The sequence below is a fragment of the Sphaeramia orbicularis genome, chromosome 4 (assembly GCF_902148855.1).
Source record: "Sphaeramia orbicularis chromosome 4, fSphaOr1.1, whole genome shotgun sequence".
Classification (NCBI taxonomy): Eukaryota; Metazoa; Chordata; class Actinopteri; order Kurtiformes; family Apogonidae; genus Sphaeramia; species Sphaeramia orbicularis.
In genome coordinates this window covers 54,275,033-54,297,117 of record NC_043960.1, presented here as the reverse complement: position 1 = coordinate 54,297,117, position 22,085 = coordinate 54,275,033, and the positions used below count along the sequence as shown (strand labels likewise).

General features: G+C 37.9%; 1 protein-coding gene and 1 long non-coding RNA gene across 2 annotated transcripts in view; both read right to left on the bottom strand.

The window, feature by feature from the left end:
• The window catches only part of negr1 (neuronal growth regulator 1), a 385,618-nt gene that overhangs the window by 174,696 nt on the left and 188,837 nt on the right, over positions 1-22,085 (bottom strand). The window lies entirely within an intron of this gene.
• LOC115418071 (uncharacterized) lies at positions 1,672-21,259 on the bottom strand. The gene is made up of 3 exons (XR_003935245.1): positions 20,985-21,259; positions 11,410-11,419; positions 1,672-1,683 (listed from the first exon to the last, which is right to left on the bottom strand). It is a non-coding gene; the product is annotated as an uncharacterized LOC115418071 (long non-coding RNA).

Here is a 22,085-nt window from a genome sequence, read left to right as displayed (position 1 = left end):
ATATGCATAAAACAATAGGACACAACACACAATGATAAAAGAGACCACAGATTAAAACCTAATAGTGTCACAGTGCTACATCAACAAACTTTCCTTTTTCAAAAAATGTGAATAACCTGAACAAATATGAACAATCTGAAATATTTAATTCACTGATTATTCACTGTTCATTAAAGCTCAGAGTAAATTCAAAGGTTATTTTATAAAAACTGAAAAAACTGAAGATAAAGTGACTTTTTCAGTAAAATCTCTCATTAACTGAACATAAACCCAGTGTGTCCATCCACTGTCATTGATCCAACTCCATGGGTTTTACTGGTGAATCAATGTTGTAGAAGATGACAGTGTTTCCACGGTAACTACAGAGCCTCTGAACGTTCAAATGGGTCATATCTGATGACCATGAAAAGATGAACAACTGTATTTTACACCAATTATTGACATGGATTGATAGGATTAATGGATCAACAGGTATTAAACATGATCAGTGAATTAAAATACAGGAAAAGACGTGATTTACACTGGAAAAAACTTCAAATAAAGAGGATAATATTACAATAAATGGTGATAAGTGACTTAAGAAAGGCTATATACAGAGAAAAATTCATTTGAGAACTGACACAAAAGTATTACTGGCTCTTTATGGGTTTAGTGATTTATCACCATTTATCATATTATGTTCTCCATTTTGCTTCTTTTTTTTTTTTTTTTTACTTAAAATCATGTATTATCCTACATTCATTTTACTGATCATTTTCTTTAATCATCATGCTAAGATTACATTTGAGGGTAATTATACCAAAAACACAAAACTTGAGGTAAAGTGTCTTTTTCAGTAAATCTGTCATTAACTGAACATAAACCCAATGTGTTCATCCACTGTCACTGATCCAACTCCATGGGTTTTACTGGTGAATCAATGTTGTAGAAGATGACGGTGTTTCCACAGTAACTGCAGAGCCTCTGAACGTTCAAATGGGTCATATCTGATGACCATGAAAAGATGAAGAAGTGTATTTTACACCAATTATTGACATGGATTGATAGAATTCGTGGATCAGCAGGTATTAAACAGTTTAGATCAGTAGATGGTTTAGGTTGATGGTCAGGGTTCCTACACATTTGAAATTTCAAAATCCCACACTTTTTCCAGACCCTAATTTCCAGATGTCTTGGTAAAAAAAATGTCCAACCAGTCTTTGTATTTTGGATTTATGAGCCAGTCGTCAGAGAATTTCCATCTGCCCATTACGAGTTCTGCCAACGATCGTACAAGGCATGTTGAATATCACACTCACCAACAGTGTGACGAGCAACGAACAACAGAAAATTACCGAAAACAAAGACTTGGTGCCAAAAAGAAAAGCAATTTATCCAGAACAGGGGTGTCAAACTCATTTTAGTTCAGGGGCCACATTCACCCCAGCAAGATCTCAAGTGACCAGTAAAATAATAACAGTGACAAAAGTCAAATTAAATTATGTCAATGTTTACATCCATCAAGTTTCCTTAAGAATCTGAATAACATGAACAACTTGAAACGTCTTAAGAAAAACAGGTGCAATTTTAACAATATTCTGCCTCAGTTTATCATTTACACACGTGTATTACAACTTACTTTACAATTACAAAAACACAAAATATTTACTAACATGCAGAATATTCTTAAAATTGCACTTATTTCTCTTAAGACATTTCAGATTGTTCATATTTGTTCAGGTTATTCACATTTTTTGAAAAAGGAAAGTTTGTCGATGTAAACATTTTCATGTAATTTTATTTTTTTTACACTAAAACAATGAGAGAATTTGCGGTTGTCATTGTTTATAGGTTACTACGATAATATTTTACTGGAGTGACCCACTTGAGATTATATTTGTCTGTATGTGAAACCTGAATTAAAATGATTTTGGCACCATTGATTGTTAATATCTTCAGTGCAATTTTTGCATTTCACAAATTCATCCCAAGGGCCAGATCTGACCCTGTGGCGGGCTGGATTTGGCCCCCGGGCCGCATGTTTGACACCTGTGATCTAGAATTATTTTGGCTACAAGAAGGATGATATTGAAACCAAGGTCATTATCGTCAACAAAAACTAACAAAATGATGAAAACTAGAATTGCAAAAACATTTTCGTTAACTGAAATAAATAAAAACTATAATTAAAAGAAAAAAAAATGATAACTACCTGAAATTGTATTGTGTGTTTACAAAACTAACTAAAACGTATAAAAATTCTGGATCAAATTCCCTTCGTTTTTGTGTTTGTCAACGTTGGACTGATATGAAATCGATTTATTTCCCTCAACCAATTTTAGCTGCTGGCACTGTATGATATTTCGTGGTCTGTCACTTCTCATCACTTGTGGTTTACAGGCGTCTTCTCGTCCCCACTAAAGACTAAAGTTGGGAGAAAACAGCAGAGTCCTGTATGAGATTTATTTGAATACGACGGCGAAAAAGACAAAATATATTAAAAAAAACGAAAACTAAAGTAAAACTAAGCATTTAGAAAATAACGAAAACTAATAAAAACTGGCAAACCTGCTCTAAAAACTAATTAAAACTAACTGAATTACAGAAAAAAAAGTCAAAACTAAATAAAACTAAACTATAATGAAAAAGTCAAAACTATTAGAACCTTGATTGAAACGTGTTCTGTGCCAACTGTCTTGCACCTGTTGGCACAACAACAGGTAACACAACTTATTTGTTTGACCGTTCACGTTGGCAACACACAGCTGTTATATCCTCCTGAGGATTTTTTCATATCACAATATATATCGCATGGTTAAAAAAAAAATCACACTGTCAGTTTTTTCCAATATCGTGCAGCCCTATATCACCTGTTTTACATCATCAAATAACTTATTAATAATAGAAATATAAATCTTAAAAATAGATTACCATGGTGAAATCTATTGCTTGGTTTATACGGACTGTAAAAAAAACAATATTATAACATGTGCAATCGATTGCATCAATTTGTAAATTTAGCTTTTATGTTGAAAATCCTGTGAATTGCATTTGGAACCACACACACCATTTTTCCTCCATCCAAATGTCAGTAATTATTATGTATTCAGCGATAACCTTCAGTGGTATCCACAGGTGGTCACACTGCTCATTTATGAAGTGACTACAGCTCAACATTCCAGTTCAACATGAACGTGAAGATTACGGAGTGCAATGATGATATTTCAGCCTGAAAGACTCCTCTAATGAGATCTGTGACACAGACAACCACTGGCAGCAATTATGTCATCATTGTTGGATGAAATAATGCCACAGAAACTAGATTAAGAGACATGTGTGCCTTTCCCACCACAACTGCAACAAAACACATGAAAGGACAAGCACAGTAATGTCACCTGATATTAAAAACCTGAACCCTCTACTTCTGTTCATACCGTCCATGTATCGCAGTAACTAAAGTATTCTGTTTTTCTTTAGCCCATAGAGACCCAGAGCTACTTCTGTGGCAGTTTGTAGATAAATTTTTCTCTCTATTACCCCTTCCTTAAGTGATTTATCACTGTTTATTGTAATATTATCTTCTTTATTTTGCATTTCTTCAATGAAAATTTAGTATTTTCCTATATTCAACTCACGGATCATGTAGATGTTCATAAAACTTCAGATTAAATTTGAGGGTTATTACATCAGAAACAGAGAAAACTGAAGAAAAAGTGACTTTTTAAACAAAATCTCTCTCTCATTAATTGAACATAAACCCACGGTCCATTCACTGTCATTGATCCAACTCCATGGGTTTTACTGGGGAATCAATGTTGTGGAAGATGATGGAGTTTCCACGGTAACTACGGACCCTCTGACATGGGTCATACCTGATGACCATGAAAAGATGAAGGACTGTATTTTACACCAATTATTGACATGTATTTATAGGATTAATGGATCAATAGGTATTAAACAGTTTAGATCAGTAGGTGGTTTTGGTCATATTCCTCCTACTGAACAGTCCTACCTGTGCCAACAGGCAAAAAGGAGCTCAAAGTAGTTGAACAAGTGAAAAAGTAAGCAGAGTTTACTACTACTACACCCCCTTCCCCCCACAACACTTACCCCCTCCCACTCAATGATGCGCTACCTACTGTTGGATTCATTTTGAATTTTAACTAGATTAAAGTAAATAACTGCCCTTTTTATGTAGTTCAGTCAGACTAACACAAGCATTCTACCACAGTTTTAACTGTCTATCTTTAAAAGACATAAATTCATTAAAAATTCATAAAATGTTCAAAATTTTAAATTTGGCCATTAGCCTGTGCACTGCACCTCCCCTGGTAGTAACAAAAATGTGTGTCAAATTTGAAAAGAATTGGGTGAAGAGTCTTGAAAAAATCAGTTGAGTAAATTTTTCAAGTTAAATTTTTTAAAAAATTTGTAAAAATAAATAAATAAATAAAATAAATCCAAAACTTTTACTTCAGCCATTAAAGTTGGGACATAACTTCCATATAGAATATTACGGGAATTTTGTCCAGTAGTGCGTTGAACATGGGGATCCATATGTTCCAGATGTGGAAGTTTTTATGCTGTTGTGTATTCGTGCACGTTGTACCACATTTGTCCAGCAGTTACCACCAAAGCGTTCTGGCCATAACAATGTGATTGTAAGGCTACTGTATTCAAAAATTACTAATATCTCCCAAAATATTGGTCCTATCAACTTGCAGTTTATGCTACTGTTTTCAATGACCAAAAGTACATAAGTCTGACAAACTGCAGCAGTCAACTCTGTATGGATTTTATGTGATGCCCGAGACACACATACACACACACACACACGCACAGAGGCCACTTGGGTTTTATTACATGCATAAAAAAATGTTCCTTTTCATACAAACTTAAGAACATTAACACGTCCATAAAACCAACTCACAATACAAAGCCCACCAGTGTTACTGGTAATAATTACACTGCTTGAATTCTACGTGGCATTTCTTCAGTAGTATTTTCCAATTGTTGAGCCCAGTCAGGCTGAGGAGGTGAATTATGAACATTTACAATCCCAGAGTGTGCACAAGTATGTGCACTGAGCAAATTACAACAGAGCATTTAACTACAAAGAGCACTGTCTGGCTTCATTACTGAGCATAAGCCAATCAGCTAAAGTACATTGCAGGCAGGTAGAGTGAGGCCTGGCCGTCCTGCTGAGCACCTTCCATTATGATGCAGGAGCATATTGCAGACATGGCTTACTCTCATTTTCAGTGTATTTGTTGCCAAATTAACTTTCTCACCACAGCCAAATCTATTGCTAAGCTGTAATAAAGACATCCAAAGACAGTCCCATTAGCACACAGTGATGACTCCACCCCCCAGACTGGAGGACAAATCAAACTGCATCCTACATACATACATATATATATGTGTGTGTGTGTATATATATATATATATATATATATATATATATATATATATATATATATATATATATGTGTGTGTGTGTGTGTGTGTGTGTAGGTGTGTGTTACTGTCATAAAATGGACAGTGTACTTTTTAAATCGGTACTTGTTATGAATTGGATATAGTTTATTTTGATAAGTATATTACTACTAAGGAATGGACAGTTCATGTTTTTTTTGTACATTATTGTTATGGAACAAAAAATTTATTTTTGTTTTTTAATATGTGTATTATTCTTATGAAATGGACAGAGTTTATTTTTGTTTCTGATATGTGCACTATTACCGCTACGAAAAGGACAGAGTTTACTTTAATGTGAAATGCTGCTGCAAAATGAACAGTCTATCCTTGATATGTACAGCGATTTAGTGTTTTGAGTAGGAATTCGCCATCCGCCAGCACCTGGAAAATGGATGGAATGTACGCAGAGGACGGACAGAACGCTGCGTCTGTATCTCTGTGTTTTTAACTTTACTTGCAGTCAGCGTTACTTTTATCACCGTCATTTATTTAGAAAAATCTCCACACTCCCCACACATTATTCCACCACTGCGTACCTGCTGCACTGAACTGTGAATGTCAAACGGCCGTAAGTGGTATCGCTGCATTTGTATCGGATATCTTTTATGAGTACGAGTACGAGTACACACACTGAGTACCTGAGCCGACGCCGATACTCGTATCGGTATTGGTGCATCCTTAACATTAGTGATGCCTCTGTCGTCTCCATGTTTGTTATTACTGACTTTCTTCTTCTCAAAAACCTTCACTTCTTCGTGGTATTTGTCCAGTATGGTTAATTCAGAGCGGCGCCCCCTGGTGGATTAATTGAGAGACGCTCATTCCAACACATTAAATGTCAGTAGCAGCACTTTGTTCCAGTCAGACTAATGACAACGACAATAAAGCACATTTACAAAAGGAACTAAGAACTGGAATGGGATTATTAAGTACTTGTATCGGTACTCGGTATCGGCAAGTACTCAAATGTAAGTACTCGTACTCGGTCTGGAAAAAAGTGATATCAGTGCATCCCTATTAGTAACACCTCCTCTGTCGTCACCATGTTTGTTATTATTGACTTTCTTGGTCTTGATCTCTCAAAAAAAACTCTACTCTTCTGGTATTTCACCAGTATGTTCATTCAGAGTGACACCCTCTTGTGAATTGATTGTCAAACGCCCATCCCAATGCAATGGGTGGATGTAGTATAAAGAAAGTCATAACTACACCACTTGAAACACACACATATCTGTTTTGGTGTGTACATGTAGCATGAATGAGCTTTCAGCTGAACACCATGATCTCTGATCCTTCAGACCACATCACATCCATCTAGAGCTGTTAGACTCACATGGGTCCAGACTGTCTTTGTCAAACACTGCAATACCAAGTAACAGACAAAAATACCAGTTCAAATTTTACTGAGCTAGAAAGAAACGTGCAGTTTGTCTTCTTCGTATTAGTAGTATTTTGTTGGAAGTTTCATATTAGTCCATGTCATATTCAGGTATTTCACTCTGCAACTACTGAGAGCACAAGCACAAAAAACCTGCATTTACACTGGAACAAATACATAAATACAGATCCTTCTAACCCATTTCTATTTATAAAAATCTAATCAGTCTGTAGTCTTGATAAATGGAACCCTTTTTTCATAACATGCAGTATCTAGTAGTATTGAGAGCCTGCCTGGGCTGCAAATGGTATTCCTATTGATTCCAAACAGGAAAGGGGGGCTTTGCAAAGGTCAAAGAAGCCATTAAACAGGAATCGCACCCTTGATACATACTTTGAAGAAAATTATACATTGAGTACTCAACCTTGACATTACGGTCAACAAAAGCAGACAGCATTATGTAAGCTAAAAAAAAAAAAAAAGACAAGAAACAAAGTAAAAAACAAAACAAAAAAAAAACAGATTCATTTTCTTGTGGAAAAACAACCTCTGCTGTTAATGTAAGCTATGTAAGACCCCCCAGGGACCTAACATGAGTCTGTGTGAGTGTGTACTGAGAGATATTTGAGAGACTGTAAGAAACCCTCTCTCACCTGAGGGAGATGTCACTCCAAGCAAATTAAAGAAATCATAGTGAGGTTAATTTCGTATTCAGTGCCAATGCTGGCTAAGTGCCGTTGCAGTAAGCAATTTCCCACATTGTGTATGGGAGCTGTGAGTACACTTCCTTCAGGGCTGCAATACACAGATAGGGCAGGCATCGCTGAAGAATCCATTATAGCATAGAGCAGCATTTTTACATCAATTTATCCTTTTAACTCCTGAAAATGGAGAACAACCCACGCCGCTACATTGTGCGCCGCTGCCTTCTGGCCCCGACTCAAGGTGTGGGCCAGAACCAGAGGTAGACTCACACTATGTGTAGGGCCTGACTGAAAAACAGGCTGTTAGTCTGCCTTGATACATAACCCCTACCTGCACTCTGCTGTCAATCTGAGATGGCTAAAATCCAAAGAGTGGAACTCAGCCAAAGGAGCCATGTCATGTCTGATTGCATGTGCTGTCACCGCTATGACCTGCACAATCCCCTCACCATTCACTTTGTGTGCTAACATATTAGACAAATGCACTGGAGGAACGGAAATAAAGTTGAAGGTGCGAGACATGGCCAAGATGAGACCGAGCTGGTATAAATTCTACTGTCAGTTAAAATAGATTATGCCACTGACAGTATTCAGTCAACTGGCCTTGACTTTGCTTAGCATGGCTTGGTTTTGGTTCCGGCCCGTACCTTAGTGCCAGTAATGGTGAAGGAGAAAGCTCACAGACTGAGCTATAAAACTGCTGCTCTTGGGTAATGGAATGTACACTCACAGTCGATGAAAACTTTGAGACCATATTTTTCGACATAATTTTTATTTTGAAACCCTAAACTGGAATTTTTTCATATGAATCATTTGTTTAGGATATTGGCATACAGAAACAAAAATCTAAAGCTTCAAGAATAATTTCAAAACAAAAAATAGGATCAATGGCCCTGTAGCTTACCGGCCAAATTAAAAGCTTTGGGAAATGTATCCAGATGCAATTTATTATCACCCAGTTCTGTGTATTTATTATATTACAGAAATAGCCCATGTTTTGGTCATATTCCAATCAGATCTGTAAAAAATTCAAATTCCAACTTGATATCATTGATACTTACTGATTTATTGGATCAATCCACATTTGGTGTGTTATACATACGCATTCTCGACCTTTCATGTGTTATTCAACACCATTTGATGGAGGGTAATGTACGCCAAGATCTCCAGTTCACATAACCGTAACTCCTACCACGCCAGTTAAAAGTGCCATGTATATTTACGCAAGTCATGATATCACGTTGTTTAAAATATTGTCAGCATTTGTCAGACACCTAAAAAAAACATCATGTTTCCAGTTCTGTTGCACTAAAACAATGTCATTGTTTTGCTTTATTACTGTTTGTACTCTGGTGAAATTATGCTGCAAAATATAAACTATGAAATTAATTTGTTTGGTTTGTTTTTGTTTCACCCCTATAAACACACAAATGTATTGTAGGTTATTAAGAGCAATATATCGATAATTGCAGTATCACTGTATTATCATAAGCCATGTATTGCATATTGTATCATACTGTATTGTGTAGGGGTGTAAGAAAATATCAGTTCTGAAAAATATTGCGTTATTTCCTTTCACTATGCTGTATCGATATTAAAAAGTATTTTATTGATATTTTTAGGTATTTATTCAAATGCAGATATTGTAGAGGTTCTTTTTTTGTTTACATTTTATCTATTATTATTTAACATGGTTTTATTAAATAATGTTAGTTCCTTTGTTGGGATTGCACAAAAATAATGTTCTGATGTTAGTTCTGAACTAACAGAATATGAACATTTGAACAAGATCTTAAACTGTACTGTCTGTAAAACAGAATTTAAGTTTTAACACATGAACGTTCTGTGATATAACATGAGATCCTGTTCTGATCAAATAAAAACGTGTTTACTATTTGTGCATATTTCTGGTGTAATTCAATTCTTCCAGGAAATAATGCTTTAAAAAAAAGAAACAAAAAAATTGCCTTTTTAACAGTATCATGATCTATCGTGATGTATCGTATCGTGATCCTAGTATTGTGATTTGTATTGTATCACCAGATTCTTGCCAATACACACCCCTAGTATTGTGCAGTACCCTGAGATTCCCAGCCCTAATGTACAGTACATACCAACCCAGCAAACCTTCTAGAACAGTCTGATGTGCTTGGTTTCACATCAGTCTTCAGTTGGACACTGGACACAGTTGGACTGTGTAAAGTTTGCATGTCCTCCCTGTCCTGTAGTAGTTTCCTCCATTATTAAAAATATGTATGCTAGGTTAATTCTCCTGCCCTTGACCAGCCTTGAGGCACTAGCATAGATGTGGAGACGGTCCCCAGGCGTCTTCAGTGGCAGTCCACTCCTTCTGTATATACTGGGAGGAGTCAAATGTTGAGGTTGAATTTCCCTACAGGCACAATAAAAGTGAACATTATTTTACTTTACTTCACTCACCTGCTTCATTGGAACATTGGCAAAGTTGGTTCTAAAAATAGCAGCTCAAAGTGCCTTATGTTAGCTGCTATCACATAATGGAAGTGCAACAATAGCTGTGCCAAGTAAATGATAGATGAGGCGATACTGTCAGCTGCAGTGAAAAAGCAGCATTAGAAAAGCACAGTGTAATGGTTAATGCAGGTCAGACATAAACATACTCAGAAACAGGCGTCAAACTAAAATAATGCGAAAAAATATAGTGATCAATAATCTGCTGCTGCAGGAAAGAAGGTAGTTTCATGTGAGTAATGTATTAACACGAATTAATCTCAATAAAAACAAACTTTATGTCTTTTACTAAACAAAAGTACAGTAACTTATAATGTACATACAAAGCAGATTAATGGTACAAGAACATTTCAGTCTCAGAGGATTAAAGTAACAAAGAATAAAAACAATGTATATATTTTTACTTCATTGGGAACATAGTAATAAACAATGAAACACAAATTTGACTCCATACCAAAGATTAACTGTGTTTTTGTTTGATTAAGTATCTTGGCCACTAATGTGTGTGGAGTGGAATCAATCTGTGGAGTCTGGCCGACACATGAATAAACTTAAAGCAATGAGTAGGCAGAAAATAATTCAGAGGATTCATTTTATTCATGTTTTTAGAAACTGTATTTTTATTAATGCATTTATCAGGGTTATAAGGATACATCACATTTATTATGTCTAATATTACTATCCTTATACAGGGGTATGTCTCCTTTTGATTATTGTGGTCATTGTGATCAAACTGATTTATTAATGACACATATAGAGGATGTGTTTATGTAATGTTTTTATATACTATATGGTAGAAATGGGACAAAATATCGACGTGGCAAACTATCATGATACTTAACCAATGCGCTCTCGCCATGTATTGTTTTTGTTTCATTATTATTAAAATACAGCCACTATAAACTTCTTTCATGGTTCCTCCTTTGTGAGTCGAGTCATTCTTTTACATGTCCTCCAGGGGGCGCTCCACATGCAAGTGGTTGAAAATTGGGCCGAAGTCACAGAAGAAAAAACAAACAACAGCGCTAATATGGCAGACTGGGGCGGTGAAGTTAAACTGCAAGATGCACCGTTTGCGTCGTTTAACCCAGTGTTTTTCAACCTTGAATTCGGGACCCCACATGGGGTCGCCTATAATTCAAATGGGGTCGCCTGAAATTTCTAGTAATTGATGAAAATTAAAAGAAAAAAAAAATTACTAAAAAAATATATGGTGAGACATGACAAACTGAGTCTGAAATTGAAGCACTGTGGTTCTGTTTATCTGTCAAATGTTCATTGTGGTCAGTTTCAGATGCTGCAGCTCTTTCATAATTCATAGTTTGAATTCTTGTTTGTTCACTATTAATTGTCAGCCTTGTAAATCCAAGCTGGACTGACTGTACATATCCTGACCAAGGAAAATCCAATTCTCACTTTGTGCAGTAATCTACACCTGGCTTTACTGCCTCCGTCCATAATAATATACATTATATAGATTAAATGTTGTCTCAAATTAATGTTTATTTGAAACATAGTATAGCAAACTATTACATGATCAAAAACAAATTAATTTTAGCAAAAAAAAAAAAAAAAAGTCTCTGTTTTGAATGTTTGGGGTTGCCAGAAATTTGTGATGTTAAAATGGGGTCATAAGCCAAAAAAGGTTCGGAACCACTGGTTTAACCCATAAAGACCTGCTGCTACTTTTGTGGTATTTTGTGGTAAATTAATTTTTCTCTCTATTTAACTTTTCATAAGTGATTTATCACTGCTTATTATAATATTATCCTCTGTATTTCGCTTTTTTTCCCAATGAAAATCAGGTATTTTTCCATATTTAATTTACTGATCATGTAGATGTTCATAAAAGCTAAGATTAAAGTTGACTGTCGTAATATCAGAGATGGAGACTTTTTCTACAATATCTGTCAGTAACTGAACATAAACCCAGTGTGTCCATTCACTGTCATTGATCTGACTCCATGGGTTATACTATAGAAGACGACGGTGTTTCCATGGTAACTACGGAGCCTCTGAACGTCCAAATGGGTCATATCTGATGACCGTGAAGAGATGGATAAGGGTCAAAACACAATATTGGAAATCTCTCTGACGGGACATTTCAGAGACAATTTGACAGATTAGTGTCACTTAAATGACCCACATTTTGACTTTTAAATTCATTTTTGCTGTAGCTGGACCATAAGGGATTATCCAAAACAAGGAGCTACTTAATATTGAAATAAATGTTGGAATGGCAATCAATTAAAGTTCGCTCTCTGACGGGACATTACTGTGTTTTGACCCATAACTGTATTTTACACCAATTATTGACATGGATTGATAGGATTAGTGGATCAACAGGGATTAAACAGTTTAGATCAGTGGATGGTTTAGGTCACCAGTGGCTGTTTGGCTCTTTATGGGTTAAATCCAAAGTGTGGACTCACTTTGGCTTTTCTACTGTGGATGGGACAAAGCTGGAGAAGGACTCTGCAGTACGTATGAACTGTCTCACGAAAAACGATACATGACAAACATGCACACATGAGAGACATGAGATGTTGTGTTTTCTCAACCTTTCACGTGTTACTCAACACCATTTGATGGAGGGCAATGTACGCCAAGATCTCCAGTTGACATAAACGTAACCTGTAACACGCCAGTTAAAAATGGTGTGTATATTTACGCCAGTCATGATATTACGTTGCTTAAAATAGTGTGAGTTTTTGTCAGACACCTAAAAAAAACCTCCTGTTTCCAGTTCTGGTGAACTAAAACAGTGTCATTGGTTTTGCACTGTTGCCGTTTGTACTCTGGTTAAATTATGCTGCAAAATATAAACTATGAAATATATTTTGTTTGTTTTTGTGTCACCCCTATAAACACAAGGACATATTGTAGGTAATTCAAAGCAATATATCGACAACTGCAATATCGTGATTAGGGCTGGGTAAAAAAATTGATTTGATCGATTTTGGATTGATTTCTTTTTAATTTTGCATAATCGATTAATGGTGGATGAGATCGATTTTTCAGACCAGGACCATGAGTAAATGACCCAGAAACGGCCGATGCGGAAGTGTGGCCAGCTCTGTCTCGCGAGCCCTTCGCGGAGACAGGGTGTCTTGGTCGGGCTCGTAAAGCGTAAATCACAAAGCTCCGCCCACCCTCCCCCTCCAGTGAGTTCCTTGTACCAAGGGCCCAACATGATTATGTTTCAGGGGGGCCAAATTGGTAGTGGTGCCCCAGGGTGATAGTAATGTGCCTTAAGGCTAGAAGCACCAGCCACAGAACAGAATAAAGAAGACGAAGGGCGAAGAAGTCCATTCTGATCCACTGTAGAAACATGGTACTGTTTCTGTCCTGTTCATTATTTCAGAGCAGATTCATCTATTTACTGCTGAAACGACATATTTATTTCCTTTCTAATATCAATATTGATTCTGTGTTGCATGGCTGCAATAGTCAAATAACCAAGTTACAACTCAAAATTATACTTTGGTATCACTAAGTGAATCTGAATCAATCAATACTGAATCAAATCAAATCACAATCAATTCAGAACCTTATAAATTGAATCGATTAAGGAAATTGGCCATGATACCCAGCCCTAATCATGATTGTGAGCCATGTATCACATATCGTATTGTGAGGTACCCTGAGATTCCCAGCCCTACAACATGGACATGTGGTAGAAAAATTAGTAAAAACATTTAAAAACTGACCTAGTGAAGGTAGAAATGAAGGCACAGATGATAGAAAACAAACCGTATGTAAGGGTTAAATTATTTGTGCTGCAATTTTATAGAGGCCTCGTTGAAAAGGGGTGTCAGTGTGAAGGGTTAAAAATGTTCCTGCCTGAAAGAAATCATCTGTGACTGCCAAATGATATTACATATGTGTAGTGTGACAGTCACTCAATATCACATTGGAGTTTAAAAATGTCTACCATTCATCATTTTAAAGACACTCCAACGGAACGTGTGCCCGTTGAGCAGCTCTTTCGTTAGCGGCTCTCTTCTCGACAGCTGAATGAAGAGGGGCGCTTCCTGCTGTTGATATCTGAAATTCAGATCGCAGCACTGTGTTTGAATCTTTCACCTCCTATCGTGTTTAAAATATGCTCAAGTGTCAGCTCGCGAAGTGCACATCAGTTCATTGCCAGCGATGAGAAAAAAAAAAAAAGGACAACCACAGAGCTGAATGAGAGTTCCCCAGTGAACAGACCATTAAAATCTTCCTTAAGATGTCTCCTGATAAAGTGCAACTGGGACTCAGTATATAATCATTACACCAGGTCAAAGGTCACACTGATGTGTAGAAATACGAATACAAATGGAATGTGTCTGAGAAAAAAAAATTATACTAACTTTATGGACAACTGTGTATGTGAGGAGACAGAAAAATAATCCACTCTATACAGTATATGTACAAAGGCCGTCCCACATGGCATGCATTCAAACTAAAACTGACATTTTTGATGTAAAATGGAATTACGAAGTTTAACCCATTAAAGCTATACTGTATGATGTGGCATTTTTACACTTTTCTTTTGTCATCTTAAAATGCTCCTAATAAGTGTGTGTCAAACTAAAATGTAAAAGAAATCCGCCAGGTGTTGAAACTCAAAAATGTTTAATTCTCATATATTTCTGATAAAAGTCTGACCAATCATTTTAGTCGGTCCAAATGAAATAATTGGCCAAACCTGACTGAGACTCCTGTCAGTCATTCATTATGGCCGTCCAGCATCCGATCCATTATCGCCGTCTCCGCATCCCATATGTGTCCCTCTGAATCTGACGCTTCAATCGCGCTGCTTCTCCTGTCACTGACCACAGTCTACTGTCTAAGGGTGTGTATGGATAGAACTGACATGCACATGTGGAAGGGAAAAAACGGATTTATGAACGAAAACGACAACTGAGGGGCACAAACGGGAGTCTGATGAATGAAGGATGGAGATAAAAGTCCGGAAGTCAGCTGAACTGGACTGAACAGGTCTGCATAAAGCTCAGCTTTTATGATGGTGGGACTCATACAGGTACATGTACATGGTGTCACACATGTAAGATGATGTAGGATGATAAATGTATGGACTATGAAACTTCAAATGTCCACGGAAAATTCGCGGAGGCCGTGCGTTCACAGTGCGCGCACCCATCCCCTGGGCACTGCAGTGAAGACCCTGACCCAGTACTGCACAGACCAGGTCTACTGATGGAACAGGAGCCGCGGGCCCCCGGCAGGTGGATGATGCATCTGATTACTGAGGGAGGGGTCCGCGGACACGCCAAAACGGACCGGACCTCCACCTCTGCTTCCTTCTCTGTTTCCATCGCGCACCAGGTGAGAGGAGGAGAGAGGAGGAGGAGCCTCAGAGCTCAGGCAGAGGGAAGGGGGCGGGGCTTTGGAGGGAGGCGGGTTGTTCATGTTCAAACTTTTACTAAGTGCTGTGAGAAATGCCACATCGGTAGGTATAGCTTAAAAACCCAAACTTGATCCAAACTGTTTAATACTGTGGACTAGGGCTGGGTAAAAAAATCGATTTAATCGATCTTAGATTGATCTTATTTTGATTTTGCGTAATTGATTAACAGTGGATGAGATCAATTTTTCAGAGCAGGACCCGGAGTACGCGGAACCACGGGCAGCTCCGTCTTGCGAGCCCCAGGGGAAGACTTGGTCTCGCACGCGAAAAAGATGCGGAAAAGACGCAGTGGGGAAACCCCCTCCGCTGGAGGTCCTCCAGCCTCAAAGTCGAACCCGCAGTGTGAAGGAAGCGGCCACCCGGCGAGTCGCAGAAGCCGCTCGTACTTTGAATAATAACTTGGATCCATACTATCACCTATGGCTGAGTACGGAGTTAGAGGAAGAAGAAAGAGACAATGTCCGACCGCTACGCTACCCCCCGACCAACATTCATGGAGCGCGTGCACCCCCCAGCCCCGCTCCGGCCAACAATCACAGAGCCCCCCCCCGACCCCCAAACCCCAGTGAGTAGTAGCCTCCAGCCATAAAACAGAATAAAAGTGACCAAGTCCGTTCTTAACCACTGTAAAAACATGGACATGTTTCTGTCCCGTTCATTATTTAATTATTAATATGAACTGATAAAGCACTTTGTGACTCTGTCTGTGAAAAGTGCTCTATAAATAAAATTTACTTACTTACTTATTATTTAACAGCACATTCAGCAATTTACCTCTGAAATGTCATATTTATTTCCTTTCTAATATCAATATTGATATCAGTATTGATGTGTTGCATGACTGCGGTACATAAATAATCAGGTTACAGCTCAAAATTGTACTTTGGTATCACTAAATTACTCTGAATCAATCAATTAATACTGAATCGAATCGATATTGAATCGAATCGAATCGAATCACGATTAATCGATTCAGAACCTTATGAATCGAAATCAAATCGATTATGGAAATTGGCCATGATACCCAGCCCTACTGTTGACCCACTAATCCTATTAATACATGTCAATAATTGGTGTAAAATACAGTAGGGATGGGAATCGATAAGAATTTAATGATTCCGATTCCATTATCGATTTTGCTTATCGATCTGACTCCTTATCGATTCTCTTATCGATTCTCATTGGGTGATGGAATAAAAGAGTGTTTGCGTTAAGTGTCTTTTATATTTCCATCTGCACAGAAAATATAACATATACAGTATGAACATATACAGTATGTACAAATAATAATAACAGTTGACGCCGGGACTGGTTTTTGGGGGGGGGGGCAGGTACTGTACAGTGAAAGTGAAACTAAAGACGCTTTATTAATTCCTCTATCGCCGCATTTATAATACGTGGAACCGGTTCAACTCTGCTCGTCTCCCGTTGTTGTGCACCTCTTTTCCTTTCCCCTACCTTCGGAAACTTGTGTTTGAGGGGGTACGACGTTTGTTGCCCGCACCAGAACCAGAACTGGGCCCGGATGACGGCCTGGTGTTCACTCTGCCGCTAGATTCACAAGCGTTGCTAAGTAGTGAATCAAATTAATCACATGCTGTGGACAAATGTTTGAGCATATTAGAGGGATTCCAGCCTTTTGAAGAAATGGAAGCTTTGACAGTGTTCCAGTGGACCTGGTGTCGTCTTTTTGGACTGTTTCTGCCTCAATGCCATGTTGGCTACGTTCTGACCAAAACAATGCAGCGTACGCATGCGCAACAAAGGCGGAATCGATAAGAAGAATCGTTAAGCAGGCAGGCAAACGATTCCAAGGAATTGAGCTACTGGGATCCGGTTTTCAAAAAGAACCGGTTCTTGATTCCCATCCCTAAAATACAGTTCTTCATCTTTTCATGGTCATCAGATATGACCCATTTGGTCGTTCAAAGGCTCTGTAGTTAACATGGAAACGCCATCATATTCTACATCTTCTTCATTTACTGATCATGTAGATGTTCATAAAAGCTCAGAGTAGAGTTCAGGGTTATTATATTAAAAAATAGAGAAAACTGAACATGATCACTAAATGAAATGTAGGAAAATACCTGATTTTCACTGAAAAAAACAAAATACAGCAGATAATATTACAATAATTGGTCACGAATCACTTAAGGAAGGTTAAATATAGATAGAAAGAAAGATAGAGAAAAATTCATTGGGTTTTTAGATCTTTATGGGTTAGTTGAGGGTTATTATATCAAAAAAAGATAAAACTGAGTAAACAGTGTCTTTTTCAGCCCAATCTGTCATTATCTGAACATAAACCCAGTGTGTCCATCCACTGTCATTGATCCAACTCCATGGGTTTTACTGGTGAATGAATGTTGTAGAAGCTGACGGTGTTTCCACGGTAACTACAGAGCCTCTGAACGTCCAAATGGGTCATAGCTGATGACCATGAAAAGATGAAGAACTGTATTTTATACCAATTATTGACATGGATTGATAGGATTAGTGGATTAATAGGTATTAAACAGTTTAGATCAGTAGATGGTTTTGGTTGACAGTGGATGTTTAGGCCTTTATGGGTTAAATATAGGAAAATACATGATTTACACTGAAAAAATACAAAATACAGAGGACAATGTTATAATAAATGGCGATAAATCACTTGAGAAAACTCAAATAAAGGGGAAAAAACTATTCTGGAAGTGCCACAAAAGTAGCACTGGATCTTTCTGGAGATGACACAAATCAATATTAGTGCTACTGCAGACAAAAATCAACAACATATAAAATTATATACAAGATAAGAGCTCAACTCGCCACCAACTTGTTTTGAAATCTTAAAGTTATTGCTTTATTCTGGACCCCTACAGTCCCAAAGGATGGTAATTTCGCCTCTTAAAACCACTGCCTAAATCAAATCAAATTTTATATATGTAGCACCAAATCCTAACAAAAGTTACCTCATGACACTTGACATTAAGAGCCGGTCCAGACCACACACTTAATACCTCAGGTGGTTCATTTGTTTGTTGATCCATGTACAGTGACACAATAACACAGGCTATTGAACTCTAGAAGATTCAAGAGGTTCAGGACTTTAGGTGCCCATGGCAAAGAAAACAAGTACTGTACAACAGCAGGAAAAATATTCTAAATATAGTGTACACTTAAATGGATATTGATTTTTAAGGCAGACCTTTCTCAGATGGTAAAACCAATTCAAGAAGTCACTGATGGTCATATTGTAACCCTGTATTTTATTAAACTAATACTACAACAGCAGCATACAGTTAACAGAACACACAATAAGATGATTAACCAGTGATCTGTATGACAATTAATGCTCAAGTCAAAGCTCTTTATCTTGACAGCCCTATAACTGGTAGACCCTCCAGGTACATGAACAGAAGCCAAAGTATATTTAGTGAGAAATATTAATATTTAACATTAACACAATACTCACCCTACCTCCGTGCAAAAGCCAAAACATATGCTCCTGGATTTTCGTTATCTATCTATCTATCTATAGATATCTATATATGTGTGTGTGTGTGTGTGTGTATGTGTGTATATATATATATATATATATATATATATATATATATATACACACATATAAACCTGTATATATCCTATATTACCCGTATATATCCTATATTACTATATTACTTGTATATATCGTATATTACCTGTAGGGATGGGAATCGAGAACCAGTTCTTTTTGAGAACTGGTTCCCAGTAGCTCAGTTCCATGGAATCGTTTGCCTGCCTGCTTAACGATTCCACCTTTGTTGCGCTTGCATGATGACGTCACCTGTACACTGCATTGTTTTGGTTTAGAATGTAGCCAACATGGGGTCGAGGCAAAAACGCTCCAAAGTATGGTTATATTTCCCGCTAAAAGACGACAGCAGGTCCACTGGAACACTGTCAAAGCTTCCATTTGTTCAAAGGGGGAAATACCTTTAATATGCTCAAACATTTGTCCACAGCATGCGATTCATTTACAGGAATGTTATGTGTTTGATACGATATTTAGTGACGCTTGTAAATCTTGTGGCAGAGTGAACACCAGGGTGTCATCTGAGCCTGGTCCTGGGGGGGGGGTTAACAAATGTCCTGCCCCCTCCAAAAAAAGAAAAATGAGGTGCACAACAGCAGGAGACAGAGGAATTAGTAAAGCATCTTAAGTTTCAGTTTCACTGTACGGTTAAATTCTTATTGATTCCCATCCCTAATTACCTGTATATAATAATAATAATAATAATAATAATAATAATAATAATAATAATAATAATAATAATAACAATAATAATAATAATAATACATTTTAGTCATAATACGTACTTTCCATTCAGTGAATGTCAGAGTGCCTCCTCTGAGGAGGTGAAGCAGTTCAGTCCATTATAGTCGAATATGCCCCTCCATAATTTCATCATCCACAGTAAATATTGTGGCACATATTGCTTTACTCAGAACACAAATAGTGTAACTTTCATCGGTTTCCACACATTCTTGTGCTGTTTTAATACTGGGGGTTGAAGACCCAGGCTTACGTCATAGTCAGACATCTGTAGCTGAACACCATCATGGCAGCAGAAGACATTACAGGAGCTCCTGCATGACCCACTGCATGCATCAGTGTTCAGGGTTTATCAGTCCAAGAAACCCCGATGTCTGCAATGAACAACTCGTCCTCGCCCTACTCTAAAAGCATCACATACATGTCAGCAATTAAACACCTGTCAAGAAACGCTCACGACCAACAGAGAACTTTCCTCCCACATGCATCACACTGAGGTGAAGTTGCACTTTTGACCATTCACCATAATCTATATTTCAAACTGCTTTGATGTTAGCCACGCATGCACCTGCAATCTAAAAAGACTCTGCAGGTCTTTACAGATAATTATGGAAATAGGAACCGAAAAAGCAGAACCCAGTACCTTGGACACAGTGCTTGAGTTGAAGGGGGATGAGGGGGGGTGTGAGCCCCCCTGAAATATAAACAGTCTAAATCATCCCCCCTCTCCATCCCTTCTGTCAATTTATCAGTGAATGTGGTTTTGCTGCTGTTTCTACATTTAGGCTGTTTTTGTTCATACTGATTCAAACCCTGTGGGTCAGAGGACACGCCCACATGCAATGACACAACAGGATTTAGGATTTTATTAGTATTATTCTTTGATTGTCGTCACTAAGCGTCATACCAGTGTGTTCAGGTGCAGTTCCATGGTCCAGAGACCAGGAGGACAAAGCTCTGAGGGACAAAGTCCAAGAATAAGGTTCCAGGTCAGTCCAGAGTCTGGAACCTCAGTCAGTCCTTTTATTAGCCCACGACAGTCAAAGCCGAAGGGAGAACCTCCTGATAAAACAACACAGCTAATGTTTATGTTTGGAGCTTACATTTTCTGTCTTGTTAACTAACATTAGCTAGCTGACAACTTCATTTGCACTGATGTAACGTCAGGTTAACCTTAAAATTTAGGGGCTGTTTACACATAGCCGATGGTGTGAAAAAATGGATTTTTCTCTGCATTTACTCGACAATGATGGCCACGCCCACCGAAAATTAAGGTTTCTGAAAACTCCAGCCAAAGTGGAGATTTTGGGAAATCTCTGTTTTCCTGTTGGGGTGTATTCAGGTAAACAGATTTCCTGGCGGTGCCCAGAGCCCTTAGGTAACAGTATTCTACGGCTCTGGCTGCTCACTATGAGAAGGAAAGTTCATTGGTCTTTTGTCTCTCATTCTTCATTGTGATTGGCTAACCGGGCCTAAGCTTTTCGTTACCTACCCCGCCTTCTTATATACAGCTGCATGTAAAAGAGTTTTCTCTGAAGGGGGGGGGGGGGGGGGGGGGGGGGGTCTAAATATGAGACTGGGCTGCTCAGCAAAATATATGCTGTTGGTTGAGTCTCCTCCCACCCTCTGTCATCAGCACTAATGATCTGTTCCATATGATCAAATCCACCATCCCCTTGGATTTTTTTTTTTTTATTTACAACTTGAGAACTGCTTGGACATGACATTTTTAAAATTGTTTCTAATTTCAGTTCCAATTCCATATTTGCTTCACCTCAGTTTTACGCTCAAACTTGTGTCCTGTGGCTTTGGCCTTGGTCACTCTGCCACAGTTGCCTCAAGTCGAACCTTTTCTTTCATTTGTCACCTTTGTGTATACAGCAGAGATGTTAATTTGACTTCTGTAATGCACACCACAGTACGCATACCAACTCACTGTTTTTGTATTTATGTAGCTTCCACCATTCCAAGACCAAGCAAATTCTACTGGATCCACTTTTTAGTCACTGTGGGATGTGATGGCATGTTTGCTTAAGGTGTCATATGCCTTATTCACTTAAATAAATCAAGACAACAAAACAAAAATATGGTCTGTAGTAGAATTACAGTGTAGATTCTGGGGGAGAAAGAGATAATACATCCCAGCTGAGTCCTATCACAGGAAACTCTTAAATGTGTAGTCTAGTATTCCAGTCAGCCTTTTCAAAGGTCACAGTTCTATCACTGGAAAAAGCTTATCAAAGCTATTTTACCCAGCATCCACCAAACCGACCAGTCTGAAACACAGTGTGTGAAGGGCTATTCTACTCACCCCCCCCATGACCTATGCGTGTTTCAGAGCCACAC